Source organism: Pongo pygmaeus, chromosome Y (genome assembly GCF_028885625.2).
Source record: "Pongo pygmaeus isolate AG05252 chromosome Y, NHGRI_mPonPyg2-v2.0_pri, whole genome shotgun sequence".
NCBI lineage: Eukaryota > Metazoa > Chordata > Mammalia > Primates > Hominidae > Pongo > Pongo pygmaeus.
This window is the reverse complement of record NC_072397.2, coordinates 16,697,168-16,717,370: the sequence shown is the minus strand read 5'-3', so window position 1 is coordinate 16,717,370 and position 20,203 is coordinate 16,697,168. Positions and strand designations below refer to the sequence as shown.

Below are 20,203 nucleotides of genomic sequence, written 5' to 3'. Positions count from 1 at the left end.
CAGACTCTGTCTCAAAAAAAAAAAAGAAGAAGAAGAAAAAGTTCTGATGGATGAAACTGGAGGTCATTATGTTAAACGAAATAAGCCTAGCACAGAAAGACAAACATCACATACTGCCACTTGTTTGTGGGTTCTAAAAATCAATCAAATGAACTCATGGATGTAGACAGTAGAGGGATGGTTGTTACCAGAGGCTGGGAAAGGTATTACGGTGTTAGCAGGGAGGTGGGGATGATTAATGGGTATAAAACAAACTAGAAAGAATGAATAAGATGAAATGTAGCAGGAGTTTCTAAGGAAAGAGTAAGACTGATAGGGTTGAGGAGAATATTTATTATTTAGGTGCACCAGCACAGTAGGACTAGCATGCAAAGAACCGAGCACTGAACAGAGTTATGTTATCTTTTAATCATTTTTTTTGGGTGGGGGGAGATCTGTGCAAGGGGAAGCATATTATAGAAGCAAGAAACAAAGACCATTATTCAATTAATTGAGACATGCATTACATCATTTCTTGCTTTCCAAGAAAAAACAAGTTTTATGACTTGAGTTTATCTGTCTAGTAACTTTGCAGCTGCACAGCTAGAAAGACAGGGTCTTCACAATGCCTGGGAAAGGAAGAGAGATAAGGCTCACTAGCCACAGAAAAACAAGCAGTTAATTTTTAAAGGACTTCAGCTCTTTCTCTTTCTCAGGGGGAATTGAGTTTTCTTACATACCACTGAGTTTCTACTTACACATTCTTTAATTTCTTTTAATTCCTGTTCTGCTACTATTTGATATAACAATAGGGGAATTATAGTAAAAAATATTTATATATTTTCAAGTAACCTAAAGGATGTAACTGAATAGTTTGTAACTCAAAGGATAAATGTTTGTGGGAGTGGATACTCAATATTTCACGATGTGCCTATTTCACATTGCATGCCTGTATCAAAGCATTTCATGTATCACATAAATATACACAGTTACTGTGTACCCAGAAAATTAAAAAAAAAAATGAAAAAAGCCTATTACATTTTTTGTTAAAATTAATTAATTTGACTCTATAGATTAACTAGGGAAGAATTGGCATCTCTATAAAATTGAATTTTCTGACGAATCAACATAGTATAATAAGTACTCCTTTATTTTTGTCTTTTTGAATACATTTCACAGATGTATATTCCTCCCAATTCAGCTTTGCACATCTTTAGCAGATTATCTGACTTTTTTTTCTTATAGACAGATTCTCACTATGTTGCCCAGACTGGCCTTGAACTCCTGGGCTCAAGTGAGTGCCCCACCTCTGCCTCCTGAGCAACTGAAACTATAGGCATATGCCACTGCATCCAACTAACACCTCATGATTTTTATGCTATTATAAGTTATGTTTTTTAAAATTATATATTCTGATGGTACTAATGTATAGAAATACATTTTACTTTTATATATTAAATTTGTATCTGTGAAAATTGTTCAGCTCTTTAATTGGCTCATATTTTTGTGTAGATTCCCTGGGATTGACTATGTAGACATCATATCAACTATGAATAGTGACTATTTTGTTTTATCATATCCTATATATAGTCTTCAATTTTCTTCTATTGTATGGGTTAAGACCTCTAGTACAAGATTAAATACAAAAGTTGATGGTAAGTGTCCTGTTTTCTTTTCTCTTGAATTTAAAGGGAATTTTTTCAACATTTCACCTTTAAGTATAACATAACATTTGCAGTAGGTTTTTAGTATATGTCATTTATCAGAAAAGGAAATGTATTTGTATTATTAGATTGATAAAAATGTTTTTCAGGAATTTATGTTGAATTTTGTACAACATGTTTTTCTATATTTTTTGAGATGATCACATTATATTTATTCTTTAAATTAAGATTGTAGTTAATTTTATTAATTGGTTTCTATTGTTAAATCAACCTCTCATTCCTGAAATGAAACTAATTTGGCCATACATTATCAATTTTTCTTAATCTGTTATTAAATTTAGCTTGCTATTGTGTGGGTGGTCTCTTCAGTTTGTCGATTGTATCTTTTGCTGTACAGGAGTTTTTTTAACTTTATGTGATCCCATTTGTCCAGATTTTGCTTTGGTTGCCTGTACTTGCTCAAGAAATCTTTGTGCAGGCTGATGACCTGGAGAGTTTAGCTAATATTTTCTTGTAGTAATTTCATTCTTTGAGGTCTTAGATTTAATTCTTTAATCCATTTTGATTTGATGTTTGTATATGGTGAGAGACAGGGGTCTAGTTTCATTCTTCTGCCTATGAGTATTCAGTTTCCTCAGCACCATTTATTGAAGACACTGTCGTTTTCCCATTGCGTGTATATAGTATCTGGTAGGGTTTGGATCTGTGTTCCTGCCAAAATCTCATGTCAAATTGTAATCCCCAGTATTAGAGGTGGGACCTAGTATAGCAAGAGGTGATTGAATCATGGAGGCCAAGTTCTCATGAATGATTTAGCACCATCTCCCTTGGTACTACTGTATAGTGAGAGAATTCTCAGAAGATCTGTTTGTTTAAAAGTGTGTGGCATCTTGACCCTCTCTCTCAGTTGTGTTCCTGCCATGTAAGGTGCCTGACCCCACTATGCACTCCACCATAAGTAGAAATTCCCTAAGGCCTCTCCAGAAGCTGATGCTGCCGTGCTTCCTGTAATACCTGAAGAATTGTAAGCCAATTAAACCTCTTTTCATTATAAGATAAATACCAAGAGTCAGGTATTTCCTTAGAGCAGTGGAATAATGAACTAATACAATACTTTCATCAAAAATGAGTGCACTGTAGGTTTGTGGATTTGTTTCTGGGCTCTCTATTTTGCTCCATTGTTCTGTGTTTTTGTTTTTATTCCAGTGCCATGATGTTTGGCTATTACAGCTCTGTAGTGCAATTTGAAGTCAGGAAATATGATTTTTCTAGTATTGATCTTTTTGTTTAGGATAGCTTTGGCTATTTTTGGTCTTTTGTTGTTCCTTATAAATTTTAGGATAGTTTTTTCTATTTCTGTGAAGGATAACATTGGTATTTTAATAGCAATTGCATTGAAACTATGGATTGCTTTGGGTAGTATAGACATTTCAACAATATTGATTCTCCCAACCCATTAACATGAAATATCTTTTCATGTTCTTTCTGTTCCTTCAATTTCTTTCACTAGTGTTTTATAATTTTCATTATAGAGATCTTTCACTTCTTTGGTTAATTCTAGATATTTCATTTTATTTGTGGCTATTGTAAATGGGATTACTTTTTAAATATCTTTTTCAGATTGTTCTCTGTGGACATATAGAAATGCTACAGATTTTTGTATGTGGATTTTCTATCCTGCCACTTTACTGAATTTATCAGTTCTGATAATTTTTTGGTGGACTCTTTAGGTTTTTCCAAATATACAATTATATCACCTGCAAACAAGAATAATTTGACTTCTTCTTTTCCAATTGGAATGCCTTTTATATCTTTCTGTTGTCTAATTGCTGTAGATAGGACTTCCAGTACTATGTTGAATATCAGTGGTGAAAATGGGCATCCTTATCATTGTTGTGTTCCAGATTTTAGAGGAAAGGCTTTCAGTATTTCTCCATTCAGTATGATACTAGCTGTGAGTCTGTTAAATATGACTTTTAATCTGTTGAGGCATGTTCCTTCTATACCAAACTTCTTGAAGGTTTTTATCTTGAAGAGATGTTGAACTTTATCTAATGCTTTTTCAGGATCAGTTGATATGATCCTGTGACTTTTCTCCTTCATTTTGTTAATATGATGTATCACATTGATTGATTTGCCTATGATGCACCCCAGGGATATATCCCACTTGATCATGGTAAATCATCTTTTTAAGTGTTGTTGAAATCCGTTTGCTAGTATTTTGTTGAGGATTTTTGCACCAATGTTCATCAGAGATATTGGCCTTGTTTGTTGTTGTTGTTGTAGTTGTTGTATCTTTGTCTAATTTTGGTATCAGAGTAATACTGGACTCATAGAAAGAGTTTGGAAGTTTTCTTTCCTCTTCTATTTTTCAGAATAGTTTGAGTAGGATTGGTATAAATTTTTCTTTAGATGTTTGGCAGAATTTAGCAGTGAAGCCATTTGGTCCTGAGCTTTTTTTTATTGGGAGACTTTTTATTAGGCTTCAATCTCATTACTTGTCCTTGGTCTGGTCAGAGTTTAGATTTATTCATGGTTCAATCTTGGTAGGCTGTGTCTAAGAATTTGTCGATTTCTCCTAAAATTTCCAATTTATTGGCACGTAGTTGCTCATAGTAGCCTCTAATGTCCCTTTTAATTTCTGTGTCGTCAGTTGTAAAGTCTCCTCTTTCATCTCAGATTTTACTTACTTGTATTTCTCTTTTCTTCTTTTTGTTTTTTGTTTTTTTTTTCTCAGTCTGGCTAATGGTTTTTCTACTTAATTTTTCAAAAAAACAACTTTTTGTGTCATTGATCTTTTGTAATTTTTAAAATTTTAATTTTATTTGTTTCTGCTCTAATCTTTATTATTTATTTTTTTCTACTAATTTTGGGTTTGGTTTGCTCTTGCTTTTCTTGTGCTTTAAGATGTATTGTTTGATTATTTATTTGAATTTTTTCCTCTTTTTTGATATAGGCACTTATAGCTATAAACTTCCCTCTTAGTGCTGCTGCTTTTGCTGTGTCCCATAGCTTTTCGCATGTTGTGTTTCCATTTTCACTTGTTTCAATAAATTTTTCAATATCTGTCATAACTTCTTCACTGAACCACTGGTCTTTCAGGAGCATATTGCTCAATTCCCATGTATTTGTATAGTTTCCAAAACTCCTCGTTATTGATTTCCAATTTTAATCCATTGAGGTAGACAAGATGCTTGATATTATTTCCATTTTTGGAATGTTTTAAGACCTGCTAGTGGACATACATATGGTCTGTATTTGAGAATGATCTGTGTGCTGAGGTGAAGAATGTGTATTCTGCATCCATTGCATGAAATGCTTTCTAAATAGCTATTAGATCTATTTGGTCTATAGTGCAGATTAAATTAGATGGTTTTTTTTTTTTTTTGTGGTTGATTTTCTGTCTAGAAGATCTACCCAATGCTGAATGTGGGATGTTGAAGTCAAGCTACCATTTTATTGGAGCCTATACCTCTCTTTAGCGCTAATAATTGCTTCATATATCTGGTGCTCCACTGTTAAGTGAATATATATTTACAATTGTTCTAGCCTCTTGCTGAATTGACCCCTTTATCATCATATTTTTACCTTCTTTGTCTCTTCTTATAGTTTTTGTCTTGAAATCTATTTTGTCTGATATATGTGTAGTGACTCCTGCTCTTTTTTGGTTTCCATTGGCATGGAATGTATTTTTTCATCCCTTTATTTTCAGTCTACGTGTGTCGTTATATGTGAAGTGTGTTTCTCATAGAAAACAGATATTTGAGTCCTATTTTAAAAATCCATTCAAATGCTCTAGTCTTTTGGTTGGAATGTTTAGTCCATTTACATTCAATGTTGCTATTGATAAGTAAGGACTTACTCCTGCCACTTTGTAATTGGTTTTGAGGTTTTCTCTTCCTTCTTTCTTTTCTTCCTGTATTCATTTTTGTGAAAGTGATTTTTCTCTGGTGATATGACTCAGTTTCTTGCTATTAATTTTTTGTATATCCATTGTATTTTTTCTTTCTTTTTTATTTTTTTGGTTTGAAGTTACCATAAGGCGTCCAAATACTACCTTATAATCTATTATTTTAAGGTGAAAACAACTTAACACTGTTTTCATAAACAAGCAAGCAAGCAAAAAGAAAACTAATAAAGACCTGATGCCTTAAATTAACCCATGGCCTTTTGTCTGTTTGTTGTTACTATTTATATCTTATCCCTCAGCTTCTGATTGTCTGGGAAAGTATTTATTTCTCCTTCATGTTTGAAGGTTAATTTTACCAGATATAGTATTCTAGGGTAAAACATTTTTTTGTCCTTCAGTACTTTAAATATGTCATGCCAGTCGTTTCGTTTCCACCAAAACGTCTGCTGACAGACGTATTTGAGCTCCATTGTATGTTATTTGTTTATTTTCTCTTGAAGCTTTTAGGATCATCTCTTTACCCTTGACCTTTGGGAGTCTGATTTATAAATGCCTTGAGGTAGTTTTTGGGTTAAATCTGCTTAGTGTTCTATAATGCCCTTGACTTTGGATATTTATATTTTACTCTAGGTTTCAGAAGTTCTCTGTTATTATCTTGAATATGCTTGAATATGCTTTCTACCTTCTACCCCTCCCCTATCTCTTTATCTTCTCTTTAAGGCCAATAATTCTTAGATTTGTCCTTTTGAGGCTTTTTTTTTTTAGATCCTGTAGGCATGCTTTATTGATTTTTATTCCCTTTTTGTCTCCTCTGCCTGTGTATTTTCAAATAGCTTGTCTTCAAGCTCACTAATTCCTTCTGCTTGATCATGATCAATTATTCCTTTTGTTTCTTTTTTTTTTATTTTTGAGACAGAGTCTCGCTCTATCACCCAGGCTGGAGTGCAGTGGTGTGGTCTCGGCTCACTGCCAGCTCTGCCTCCCAGGTTCATGCCATTCTCCTGCCTCAGCCTCTCGAGCAGCTGGGACTACAGGTTCCCACCACCATGTCTGGCTAATTTTTTGTATTTTTAGTGGAGACAGGGTTTCACCATATTAGCCAGGATGGTCTTGATCTCCTGTCTTCGTGATCCATCTGCCTCAGCCTCCCAAAGTGCTAGGATTACAGGCATGAGCCACCACGCCCAACCTGATCAATTATTCTTTTAAAAGACTCTGATATATTCCTCAGTGTGCCAATTTCATTTTGTAGTTCCAGAATTCCTGATTGACTCTAAATTACTTCATTCTCTTTGTTAAATTTATCTGTTAGGATTCTGAACTCTTTTGGTGTATTATCTTGAATTTCTTTTGGTGTCCTTAAAACAGCTATTTTTAATTGTGTCTGAAAGGTCCCATATCTCTTCCTCTCTAGGATTGGTCCCTGGTGCCTTACTCAGTTTGTTTGGTGAGCACATGTTTTCCCAGGTGGTCTTGATTCTTATAGATGTTTGTCTGTGTCTAGATACTGAAACGTTAGGTATTTATTTAGGTTTTTGCAGTTGGATTTATTTGTACTCATCTTCCTTGGAAAGCTTTCTAAACGTTTGAAAGGACTTGGGGTTGTGATCTAAGCTGTATCTGCCTTAGGAAGAGTCTCGAAACCACTGTGGTTCTTAACGTGCTTGCAGAGGTACTGCCTTTATGGTCTTGGGCAAGATCCTGAAGGATTCCCTGGATTAATAAACAGAGACTCTTGTTCTCTTCACTTACTTTCTACCAAAAAAATGAACTCTTTCTCTGTTACAAGTCACCTGGAGATCAGAGTGGAGTGATACAAATACCTCTGTAGCCCCCAACCCTAGGACTGCATAGGGTCTCTCCAAAAGCCTGTTGCATCCACTCCCTGACTACTGTCTATGTTTCCTCAATGCTCTGAGGCTCTACAATCATCAGTTGGCAAAGCCAGCCAGGCTTCTATACTTCCCCAGGGTCTGGCCAGGTCCAGAGGTGCCAACAGGGAGCCAAGGGCTAAAGTCAAAAACCTTAGATGTCTACCTGATGTTCTATTGTACTGCAGCTGAGCTGACTTTTAAGCCACAAGACACAGTCCTTCCCAACCTTCCCTCCTCTTTTCAATGGCAGAGGAGCCTTACCTTGTGGCTGCCACCACCTCAGGCCCACTAGAAGTAATACCAGGCTATTGCTGATGTTCCCTTAAGGCCTAAGGACTCTTCAATCAGCTTGTGGTGAATACTGCCTGGCCTGAGACTCATGCTTTAGGGGAATGGGCTTCTGTATGGCCCAAGGCAGGCACAGAAATTCTGTCCAAGAGCCAAGTCTTAGAACTATGGATCCCAAGAGCCCACTTTTTGCTCTACCTGCCTCTGGCCAACTGCTACTGAAGGTGCAAGACAAAGTCTCCTTACTGTTTTCTCTGCTTTTCTCAAGCAGAAGGTGTCTCATTCCATAGCCACCACAGCTGGAAATTTGCTGTGTTTCACCTGAAGCTAGCAAATCTCAGAGTCTCACTCAAAGCCTTTGACATAGGGTATTGCTGCTGGGTATTCAGGGGCCAAGGGCTCTTCAGTTAGCAGCTGATGAATTCACCTGGGCCCTTCCATTCAAGGCAGTGGGTACCCTTCTGTCCCAGACTATGTCTATGTTGTTCAGGAGCTGCAGCCTGGAAAGCAGATTTTGTGACTCTGACTGTTACCCCTATCCTGCTGTGGCTCAGCTGATATCCAAGATACAAGACAAAGTCCCCCCTGCTCTTCTATCTCTCCTCCTCAAGTGGAAGGAAGAGGTCTGTTTTGAAGCCATGAGCTGTGCAGCCTGGGATTAGGGGAGGGTTGATGCCAGCACTACCTTAATTTCCCTAACTAGTGTCTTAGTAGGTCATATGCCTCCCTAGTCCACTGTCTCAGACCCATTTTAGCATTAGGGCTCTCCTCAATATTACCATCCTCGTGCCCTAAACTGCCTTTCAGTTTATTTGGAGCCCTAGAGAACTTTAGCCTGTGGCGGTGAAGCTTATGGGAACTAGTTCCTACTGATGGGATTGGTGATTCCCCCCTGGCTAGGACTGATTAAAATGCTCTCTCCATGTGCAGGTGTCAGCTGAGTTTGGTTGGGTTTTGCTTTCTGCTGTAACTACTGGCTGGTCCTCTCCCCAGCACAAAGAAACACTCTGAGCACTTTGCCACTGCTGCTGAGGGATGGGGAAGGAGTGGTGTTGGTGATTCAAGACTGTTTTTCTTACTTCTTCAGTGTCCCTTTCAGTGCTGTAAAGTAAAACCAGGTACTGTGAGTGCTCACCTGATTTTTGGTTCTTATGAAGGTGTTTTGCTGTGTGTAGAGAGTTGTTACATTGGTGTCTTTGTGGGGAAGATGATTGGTGGAGACTTCTATTCTGCCATCTTGCTCTGCTCCTCTCCCCAGAATGCTATTTAATGTAAGTCATATACTATATACCCTTTAGAGTTTGGCTTCTTTCACTGACAAATCTTATCCTTAATTCTACTTCATTTTAATTCTTCTTGACATATGAAATCATACTTGTATTTAGAAACAGAAATCATTACAAAATAAATACAGGAATAGTTGGTAATTTGCTGGTGTATACTCCCAAGTATAATTTTTTAAACATTTGACTACATTTCTGTCTAATTTCTTGATCCATTAGAGTATTTCTATCTAATTTTTTGATCCACTGGATTAGGTTCTGGCTAAAAGGAATGTTGCGATTGGTTTGATCTTCTGTATAAACCATTCAAATTTTCTCTAAATCAGCGGTAAGGTTATTTCAGTTCCTTATTCATGTGTTCACTGGAGTAGCACTTTTAATTTCCTTCAAGAGCTTTTCTTTTACATTCACAACTTAGCTAACTGTCGGCACCAGAGGCCTGGCTTCTGGCCTGTCTCAGCTTTAAATAATGCTTTCATTAGTAGGCTTCATCATTTCTAGTATTTACTTCAAGTGAGAGACATGTGATTTTTCCTTCTACTTGAGCACTTAGGGGCCATTGCAGGGTTATTAACTGGGCTAATTTCAATGTTGTGTCTCAGGGAATGGGAAGGCCTAAGGAGGGAGAGAGTGAGAGAAAGAGAGAAAGAAAGAAAGGGAAAATGGCCTGCGTGTGGCAGGCTGGGTCTTCATTAGCAACAGGAAGTCAGTTTCCATTAATCCGTGACTATAATGCTGATGGATGTATAAGTTAAACATTAGGAACTGGAGAAACTGCTGCCTTAGTACAAGGGATGCAATGTAAAAACAAACCCATCAAGACCCCACCTGGATTTTTCAGACCTTAAAACCTGATAAAATGATGAAGGCGTTCTTTTTTTTTTTTTTTTTTTTTTTTTTTTTTTGAGATGGAGTTTTTCTCTTGTTGCCCAGGCTGGAGTGCAATGGCTCGATCTCGGCTCACTGCAACCTCCACCTCCCAAGTTGAAGTGATTCTCCTGTCTCAGCTCCCAAGTAGCTGCCATACCTGGCTAATTTTGTATTGCATTACATGTACTGGCTAATTTTATATTTTTAGTAGTGATGAGGATTCTCCATGTTGGTCATGCTGGTCTCAAACTCTCAACCTCAGGTGATCCACCCACCTCAGCCTCCCAATGTGCTGAGATTACAGGCATGAGCCACCATGATCGGCTGATATTTACTCTTTTTAATGACCTCCATCATGTCTATATTTTTGCTCTCTATCACTTGAAGAAGGTATTCTGCTCTTTACTGAAAAGTGAACAAAGAAAAACCTCCATGCCAATGAAGTCATTCTTATACACGGCTTGTACCAGGACCCAGTTAAGATTTAGTAATGTTTCCAGGGTTCTCAAGAAACTTTCCAGATGCTAGAACATATTTAAAGATTAGATTGAATGAAACACTCTTGCTGGTAAGTGCACACCTGCACAAAGACATGTAACTTGAATGTATATAAGCACTGAAAAAAAATTGTAACTTTTAGTTAATCTGGTGAACTTCCTGACTTTCTCTTTTTGGCTGCTGATAGCAATAAACTCTCTTCTTTTCCAGGTCTTCTGCATCTGATTAATTGTACCATAGCACCAAACATCCAGACCTCTGTTTTGTCCAGGTACAAAATCTGGTGGCTCCACTGGGACAAAGCTGCCCTCAGCAGCTACAGGCTTGTGATCAGATGGTCTTTGTGAGATTTGCAGCAGCTGCTGGGTACCAATTGTCCTGGGGACCCTTCTGAAGACTTTCCTAGGCACAAGGACCACCAATTCCTTGCTGCTGGGGAAGAACAGAGGCTAGGATGCTCAAGGGGTGAGTAAAAGTGGATCATAAGCAGGGAGTCTATTGTCTTCCTTATCCGAGCTTGCAAAGCCATTCATTTTGGTACCATTAAGGAGATAATAGGGCTAATTTGTACATTTACTTTGCATTTGTTTGAAATATATTTACATTTTGCTGTAAGAATGTTTTTGTGTGTCTAATATCTGTTAAGTTTAGAGCACTAAGGCTGGGAAACACTGTCTCTATTCCTGCTCATAGCCCCCTAGGAAGAATTCTGGCAGATTGGAAACAGTATGATTATTGACCCATGACTAAAAAGAAATTAATCTTTTACTCTAACATAGCTTGGCCAATATACATTTTGGAGTCTGAAGAAAGGTGGCAAGTTCGTGGGACCTTTAACTTCTACAACATCTCTCAGAACTATTCTGTTAAAGGTCAGGAAAATGGGGGAAAATGCCATATGTCCTGGCATTCATGTTACTGTATGATTAGAATGTTAAGAAAGAAGGTAATCAGTTAATGGTACAATACACTGCTAAGGTTTGTCCTGACTCCCAAGGGGAGGAAGTAAAGGACTCAGAAACTTAAGAGTTAATAAATGCTCTTAACCCCATAGTAGCTACTGCCCCAGTGCTAGGGTGAAGAAAGGAAGATTCACTGCCCACAGGATATAGGGAATCCATCTAATATTAAAGTATATCCATGATGGCATGCACTGTGGGTGAGACTCTTCTTTAGCCTTCATACAGTGGTATTAGAGAGGGAAAGGGCTAAAAGCTAATTTGGAAAATACAGTCCAGCACTGTTATTTGTGTGCTAGAAATGAACCTAACAATCACAGTTGAGAACAACCCAGACATCAAGACAGAGGAAAATATTCACTGGAAAACTGGCAAATAGACTTTCCTCAAATGCCACCCACCCGTGGATTATACAAATACCTCTTAATTCTAGTAGACACCTTCTCTGGCTGGGTAGGGGTGCACAGAATGAGGAACTGAAGTAATTCCTTAGTAAAACTAAGGAAATCATACCTTAGTACATGTTCCTGGACATAATTCAAAGCGATCTTGGGCCCTCATTCACATCTGACATAACTCAGTAAATAAATAAGGCACTTGGAATAAAACAGAAACTACATTCAGGGTGGAGACCTCAATCTTCCAGAAAGACTGAAAGAATGAATTGGACACTGAAAAGAATCATTGCCAAACTGTGCTGGTAAACCCAGTTAAAGTGGATTCATGTACTCGGCACAGCCATGCTCTGGGTAAGGGTAACCCCCAGAAGTGGGATTAAGTTAAGTCTCTACAAAATTGTATTTGGGAGAGCATTTGCTGCTAATCCATCTCGTGTTAGTGAAGCACCCCTTAACAGGGATTTAACTATTAAAAACCTGTGATACTTACTTGCTACAAACACTTACTGTTTTGCATAAATTTGCTTACAACAGGAGCATTGTGAACTCTGCAGCCCAGTGATCATTCTAGCCCAGTGATCAAGAGCTGTTAAAAGAACGGAAAGAAAGGTTCTCCACAGCTGCAGGAGAAATATAAAGGGCCCTATGACATGCTGCTAAGCACCAATTTGGCACTGAAACTGGTGAACATCAGGCCATGGATCCACTATACATAGGTGAAAAATTTCCTGCAAGAAGAAACATCCATGACAGAGGACACCAATGCTGCTTAATAGGAGATGGAAACACGGGAAGGCCTAAATTGCTGTTCAACAAATGATAAGATTTTCCCTTATGATTTTTCATTTCTTCTCCTTTTGTTGTTTCTGCCTCTGCCTTTAACCTTTTCCTACAGTGGGCACACAGTTATGCAGACGGCTTATAACAAAGAGAGCCTTGCTGGGTCTGTGGCTCAGTACTTATTTCTAACACCAGAGAGTTGCCTTAGTGTGTCTCCCAGCTGCAAGGGAAAGACTTTTTTTTTTTTTTTTTTTTAAATAACAAAGCTTTATAGGAGATCTTAAACAATGGGCTGGGGCACAGATGACTGGGGTAACTAGAAAAAAACATTTCAGAATGGCCTGTAAGTAAAACTTTAAATCAGCTGTGGCATGAGAAACCATTCTCAGTAAATGAGGCAAAGGATAAAGTAATAGCCTTAGCCACCCCCTTGTTGGATACCAAGATTTGTCCAGACTTTACGACCTCAGAACACTCGATGTAAAAATGGGTTTCTCCTGATATGGGACAGGTTCATTTGGCTGACAGCCACTAAGGGACACTTAAGCCAGATAGCTCCCTTATGCTGGGAGCAAAGAAATCACTCCCTTGATAACTGGCCAAACACAACTCATGTTATGGGTTGGATTCCACCTGGATGCTACCAACCTACTATACTCTTACAACAAAGGGACCTATTTGCCATGGACTGGTCTCAGTGACCTGGCTTGAATTGGTATGCTCCCAGTTGAACCCACTGGCTCTGCGACCCAAACTTATGTCCTTGGCTTCCCTCAGGTTGGTTGGACGCTGCACACTAGTTATTCCCTGGGCACAATGATGCTGGGTGAAAAACACTGAAATCTCTCCTTATCTTCCACACATGGTTTACCAATGGACTAGGTCCATTGTTCACAGGAATGATCACCTACCCACAATCTTTATGCCCTCAGAAGGTTTAGAAACTGCCATACAGCACAAAGAGGCTCTAACTACTTTTACCCAATGTGCCCTAAATGACAGCTTCAAAAGTAGTTCTTTCGTGAATACTGACATGTATTACATGCGCAAGGCCATCTTACAAAACACAATGGCCCAGATATTTTAACTGTGGCTGAAGGAGGAACGTGTGCCCTCATCAAAACTGAATGTTGTGTGTATATTCCCGACAACTCTGGAAACATTTCCTTGGCCTAAGAGGACATGCATTGGCAAGTCCAAGCCATCTCCATCTCTGCATTGTCACTCCATCTCTGCATTGTCACTCCATGACTGGATAGCATCTTGGTTTAGTGGAAGACCTTTCTGGTGGCATGAAATCCTCATAGCCCTTGCCGCCCTCTGGGGCATACGCATAGCACTGTGTTGTGGACTGTATTTTTATCAGGTGTTGTTCCAAGTCAGTCCCCAAACTCAGGCAATTATGTTTCAACAGGAACTGCCCTGGAGCGCTCCAAGTCAGGAGAATTACCAGTGTCAAAGAGATATCTTTCATTCTAACGTCCCCTGACAACAACCCTCTTTAGCAGGAAGTACCCAGAAAGAATATGTCACCCATTTCCCTTTAGTCTGCTATGTTAGAGTTTACACTTTTGTACACATCTTTAATGAACAAATGCCTAGAAAAGTAACTGACATGATAGGAATCATGCAAAAATTGTGGGGATTGTGGCAGGCCACGTCTCCAATAGCAACCAAAACAGTCAGTTTCTACTAACCCTTTACTATAATTCTGATGGATGTGTAAATTAAACATTAGTAGTTGGAGAAATTTGTGTCTTAATAAAAGGGCTGAAATGTGAAGACAAACTCATTAAGACCCCAACTGGGTTTTCTCAGACCTTAAACCCTGATAAAATGATGAAGGCATTTTTACACCCACCTTGTACTAGGACCCACATAAGATTAAGTAATTTTAGCAAGGCTCTAAAGAAATTTTCCAGACCCCAGACCCCAGTTAAAGATTAGATTGAGTGAAATACTCCTAATGGCAAGTGCACACCCACATGTAGGCGTATAGCTTGAATGTGTATAAGGCCTGAAGAAAAACTTGTAACTTTGAGGGGTCTGGTGAACTTCCCTGACCTTCTCACTATGGCTGGTTATAGAAATAAACCCTCTTCTTTCCTGGTCTGCCCACATCTTGTTAATTAGACCACAAGACCAAGCAGCCAGACCCCAGTATTGTTCAGGTACAGGTGGAGCAGTCAGAACACATTTATCCAATAAGTCCACCATCCTATTTGGATGTGTTTCATGGTGTCCCAAAACAATTATGATAGTAACATAAAAGATCACTGATTACAGATCATCATAATAAGTTTGACAATAATGAAATCTTGGAATATTGCTGGAAGTACCGAAACATGACACAGAGACAGGAAGTGAGCACATGCTTTTAGAAAAATTGTGCCAAATGCAGGGTTTCCACAAACCTTCCTTTTTTTTTAATGTGCTGTCTGTGAAATGCAATATAGCAAAGTGCAATAAAAAAGCCATGCCTATATATATCCTCTTCTTCACATGTAATATGATAATATAGAAACTTCAGTGTCCCTTTTTTACTTACTGGCAGAGACTGCTGGTTATTACCAATATATATTCTCTACTTCTTCCTTCATAATAAAACCTCAGACTTGTAACAGAGTATATGGCTACCCAGAAAAAAAAAATGCTTCATAGTCTGTGTTGCAGGAACATTTTGCCCTGTGACTAATTCTGGCCAATGAGATGTAAACACCAGTACCATGTAGCAGCTGGTACACATTATTTTCCTCTTCTTTTTCTGTCATTCTCCTGCTTGGGATGCAGATATTGTTTCTGAAGTTCTATTCCCTATCTGTGACTATAAAGACAAGGGACACATCACAAGGAAGATAGAACACTGACCTAGGTGAGTCTCAGACCCTCAAAGGCTTCAAGGAGTACAGCTGCTACATTAACCCCCTACATCCACAGTTTTAAACAAGAGAGAAATAACACATCATCAAATAAAATCATGGGATCAAAAGTTTTAAGTGTTTATCTTGTAAGTTTTTACATTTTGTTCTTTTTCATAAAATGTGCACTATTGTGTTTGAGAGTGCCAGTTTCCATATATCTTAAGGTGTTTTCAAATCACATGAAGAATAGCTATAGAGAAAGTTGGTTTATTATATTAAACTTGTAAATTTAGTACAAAGGGAAGAGTGTACTATTACTGGGACTGGAAGTTTCCCCCAAGACACAGCACCGGGTTTGTTGGCTGTCAGGTAGAGACCCATAGCTTGGCTTTTATGAGGAAAATACTCTTGGAGACCATCTCCTAAAACCCCTCACCTCCAATTTACAGATGAAGAGAACATCTCCCACAGAGTTTCTGGTGGTCTGCCTTAAAAGGCAGAATCTGTTTTATAGTCTAGCTGTGCCTTCATTCTGTGACTGGGGCAAATCATTTCTTCTTTAGTCTCAGTTTCTTTACCTGTAATAGGAGATACATAAGAATCTTGCAGAGATGTTGTAAATATTAAATAGGCATTTCTATATCCCTATACAATCCCTAGCACAGATGTGCTCAAAATAGCCCATTCCTCCCTTGACTGCTGCTGCCCCAAGATTTTTGGCACCCAAATTTCCACGTGCCTCCTCCTTTAACTGTTACGTCCTCCTAAATGGTCTCAAAGGATTGTTTGCTGAGGCATTTGGCTCTTCAACTCTACTTCTAAACACAGGATCAAGTTCCTCCCATGTAAATCTGCAGCATTAATTCTTAAGTAAGATCTCCACAAATGTGATAAACTCATGATTAAGGACTAGCTTTGGCAACAACAATGGTAAAGCTGATTTCATCAGCAGGTGTTTGAAGCACAGTGGTTGGCTGAGTGTTATTCCCTAATCCCTGATTTCAAATAAAGAAATGACCTTTGCCTGTTTACTGTGCCTGAGTGGTTTGCTCAGGTCAGCAGAATCCTATTAATTATTGAATTGAACAAATGTTAGCTCTCTCTAAAGCTTCTTTCGGTACCAAAACTTTATGCCTTAGAGTGTTAGTTTAGATCGTTTCTGAATTGGATTGGAGGCATTATACAGGCATAGGCTACATGGTAGTTTTATACGCTCTCTTAGACTATATGTATTATGGTTTTTTTACTCCATAAATTTTCCTAATATCAGTTTTTCCTTAACCTTAAATCTTCTTTGGCCATTTGCATCTTACTAATGACTATTTTGTTTGCTTCTAATTAGTAAATCCATTTAGGGCAGGCCTCAAATTGTGAACTTTGTCCTCCGCAATACCTAAAACAAGTGCTTTGCATATTGTAGGTGCTGAATGATTAAGTGATTGAATAAAGACAGGAATGAAAAACACATGAACACAGGGAGGGGAACAACACACACTGGGGCCTATCAGGGGAGGGTGGGGGAAGGGAGGAGAGCATTAGGAAAAAGAACAAATGCATGTGAGGCTTAATACCTAGGTGATGGGTGATAGGTGCAGCAAACCACCATGGCACACGATTACCTACGTAACAGACCCACACATCCTGCACCTGTACCCTAGAACTTAAAAAAAGTAACATAAAATAAAATATAAGCACATACATATTTTAAAAAAGAAATACTGAAAATAAATATCTGTTAAATCTTAAAAAGAAGCCAATGAACAAGCAAATAGGTTTTTCTCAGGTTTTGTTTTGTATATTATATATATATATTTATATTATATATATTTTATACAATATATTATATATTAAATATTTTATATATTATATATTGTATATATATTATATATTATATATTATATAATATATGTATATTTTATATATAATATATAATATATAATATATAAGATATATAAGATATAATGTATATATTATATATTATATATTATATATATACTATATTTCTATGGCTTTTATGACATGGTTGATATATGAAATATATATTATATATAGTATACATAGTATATATAATATAATATAATACTATATATACAGTATATTATATTTTATTATATTATTATATAATATTATTATATTATATTATTATATAATATTATTATATTATATTATATATGTCAAGTTGGGATTCCCATGACCTTGTCTTTGGGTATAATTCGTTTGCTGGAGCAGCTCACAGAACTCAGTGAAACATTTACTTACATTCACCAATTTATTGTAAAGGATATTACAAAGACTACAAATGAAGAGACACATAAGCTGAGGTATAGGTAAAGGAGTGCAGAGCTTTCATGCCCTCCTGGGCATGCCACCCTCTAGGAGGAAACTTCACATGTTCAGCTTTCTGGAAGCTGCCTTCAATTCCTGTTTGCTTAGTTTTTTATTGAAGCTTCATGATGTCAACATTCCTTCTCCCAGGCTATGGGGCAGGACCTCTTCTGGAATGAGGATTTTATGATTCACAGTAAAAAGATCAGGGAAGATTAGAGTTTTCCCTAGGGGAAGGAGAAAGAAGGTCAGAGATATTCTGTTTCCTGAGGCCTAACATACCCGACATTATAACAAAAGACTATAACAAAGGTTATGGGAGCTTTGAGCCAGAAACCCTGGATGAAAAAATATATATAAAACACCACAGTGGGCATTTAGGGGTTAAACTAAGAGATGGCATGATCCCAAGGGATAATAGGGTAGAAGAAACAGTGGACTTCTCCCACTGAACAGGGTATAAACCAGTTTGGGTATTGTCAAATTCACATGGTAGATCATGTGTGGTGTGATTTTAGGTTAGCGTCTTAGTCAATTTTGTGTTGCTATAACAGAATACCACAGACTGGTAATTCGCAAAGAACAGAAATTTATTTCCCACAATTCTGGAGGCTGGGATGCTCAAGATAGAAGTTTGGTAGGTCTGATTATCTAGTGAGGGCTGCATCTCTGAGAAGGGGAAGAACTCTATGTCCTCACAGGGCAGAAGTCAGAAAGGCAAGCTAGCTGAATGCTGCAAGAAGACTTTTTTTTTTATATAAGAGCCTTAATCTCATTCATAAGAGAGGAGCTCTCATGGCATAATCACCTCTTAAAGGCCCCACATCTTAGTACCATCACATTGGCCATTAAATGTCAATACTTGAATTTTGGAGGAAATACATTCAAACCTTAGCAATTTGTCAGTTTTAACCCCAAAATGTATAAGTTCCAGAATCTTTTTATTCAGTAGAAGATAATTTAAATTTATTATTCAAATGGCTGAATGTTTAGAACTAATCAAATATGACTTATGATGGGATGCCAATTTTTTTAGCATACTGTGATTTTCAATATTACTGATCTACATGCACACTTTCTATGAAGTATGTGTCCAACTTTTGTAATTATTTTCTTTTATCCGTTGGTATATTTGTCAGACAGCTGTTTGAACCATGTGGACCCACTGGACTATTTCAGACAAAATTCTGTGGCTTGTATTGGGTACACCAAAGCCTTCAGTAAAATTTATTTAATCAATGAGATCTAGCTTAGGAGCATATGCTGCAAAAAAATCTTCCTAGTCCTCTGCATTTGAAAGGCTTACATTTCTACCTCAGTGAACTACAGTTTATTAAAAAAAACCACATACATTATCAAAATCTGTGGCCTTGATTCTGGCTTCTTGTAATTTATCTTATACTAGAGCGATATGTTGGTTTGGGTTGAAGACAACAAGAACTCAACATGAAAGATATACACCTAAGATTACCCACTCTATACAGAAAGCCATGCAACTACTGAGGAATGCTCTTGGCTTGAATGGATGGGTATCAAAGTTAAAGTAAGGACAGGCATGAGGGAACCTGAGGAGTGGAGGCTAGGTGGGAAAATACTAGACTTAAAGTCAGAAGGTATGAACTGGATTCTTATCTCTGCCTCTTAACGAGTCACATAATCTTGGGCAACTCACTTAACCTTTGTATACCTTGATTTTCTTGTCTATAAAATGGGGAAAACTGCCTACTTTCATGGCCTACTGTGAAGTCTTAAGGAGAGAGACTGGACGTGAGAGGATATTGTGACTCTGTGTAATGTGAGAGAAATTGGGGAATAATAGGATAAACAACACTCTAGAAAAGGGCAAACATTTTCTGTAAAGGGCAAGGTAGTAAACATTGTGGCTCTGCAACACATACTGTCTCTGTTGCAACTACTCTATTCTGCCATTGTAGTGTCAGAAAGTCTTCAGTAATATGTAACAAATGCCTCAATCAAACTTTCATTTACAAAACCAGGAAGTGGGCCGGATTTGGCCTAAGTACCACAGTTGGTCAACCTCTGAAGTAGAATGAACTAGAAGCCTAGAACCTTGAATTATAATCATAGATCTGTTTTAATCTTGGTAGGTAACATTGTGTAAGTTATTTTCAGCACCTGAGCTTCATGTTCTTTTTCACTGTTAGACCCTTCCAGGTTTTGTCAATGCTGTGAAAGGTAGAAGAGTGAGGAAGAAGACAAGAAACCCTGCAAAAGCAAAAGGATTTTAATGAACAATATTTTGATCAAAACCAAACATTACAGCAACACATAGGATAACATGAAGAATTAATTGAGTTGTAAGTACATGAGTATGAGTAGGGTAAAGCTCAAAAATCTACAAGGAATTGTGTAGCTTCCATAGTATCCAAATGGATCAAACAGAGTGAAGGTGACACAGGATTGACCTTAATCTCCTTTGTTATCAGGAAACACCCCTCAGCCCAAAACCAGAGAGTGTTCTGGAACTCAGGGGCCTGATAATCTCTGTCTCCA

General features: G+C 37.7%; 1 pseudogene; it reads right to left on the bottom strand.

Annotated features, from left to right (window-relative positions):
* Positions 1-20,203, bottom strand: part of LOC129025698 (chromodomain Y-like protein) — a 107,635-nt pseudogene that overhangs the window by 57,525 nt on the left and 29,907 nt on the right.